Below are 1,088 nucleotides of genomic sequence, written 5' to 3'. Positions count from 1 at the left end.
AAACTCCATCTCAGTACAAGAAAGAAAGGTAATTCGATGCTTCCGAAACCAAGGGTCGACACATACTTCCAAAAGTCAATAATTGTAAGGATTAGTTACTGGATACTGATGCTGCTTCAATGAGACGATATTAGGGTTGTTCTTGAACAAAGACGACGGAGTTGGGGGCTGAGCAACTTGAATTTTCTGTTAATATTTTTCAATGTATCTCGCTGTATTTCCATGTATTTCATTATATTCATTGTCGTTTTTTTCATTGTATTTCAATATATCTCGTTGTTTTCTATGTATTTCATTGTATTCATTATCTTTTTTTTCATTGTATTTCAATATATCCCGATGTATTATATATATTTCATTGTATTCACTGTCTCGCTATATTTCATGAATGTATTCTAATATTTTTTTTAATTAATATAATTTATGTATTCATATATGTTATATAATTTCTCTGAAGATTGCTATGTTTTTAGGGTATTTTTCGATTGAGAATCTTTTTTATAACTGGAAATACAAAATTTGTGTGTTATAATTGAGTTTGTTGAGTTATATTAGGAGTCTATTATGTTAATCGATTCATTTTCCGTTTAAAAATAATGTAATCCCCTATTTTACGCCGTGAATACAGTCGAATACAATAATCTGTCCAGCTGTAATCCCATATTTCACGCCATGAATACAGTCGAATACAATAATCTGTCCAGCTGTAATCCCATGTTTCACGCCACGAATACAGTCGAATACACTCGAATACAACAACTGATTAGATGGACTTCCCTGATTCACGCCTATTTTTGCTACTATATTCATGAATACATGTCACGACTCGGATTACCCACCCTCGGGAGTCGTGATGGCGCCTACTCGTAGAAGCTATTCAAGCCACGAAATTATAAATTCTTAACTCTTTTGTTTTAATCCTTTTCGCAACATACATTAACAAGTGATAAATATTTAAATAACAGCGGAACATGAGATTTAAGCGGAAGACTTAGACAAAATGAACCAAAATGATAAGAAAATCCACATATGCCTCTACCCAGAAACTGGTGTCACATCATTCACGGACTACTAAGATTACTACATAC

Source organism: Nicotiana attenuata, chromosome 1 (genome assembly GCF_001879085.1).
Source record: "Nicotiana attenuata strain UT chromosome 1, NIATTr2, whole genome shotgun sequence".
NCBI classification, from domain to species: domain Eukaryota; kingdom Viridiplantae; phylum Streptophyta; class Magnoliopsida; order Solanales; family Solanaceae; genus Nicotiana; species Nicotiana attenuata.
Note: the sequence above shows the minus strand (reverse complement) of the source record.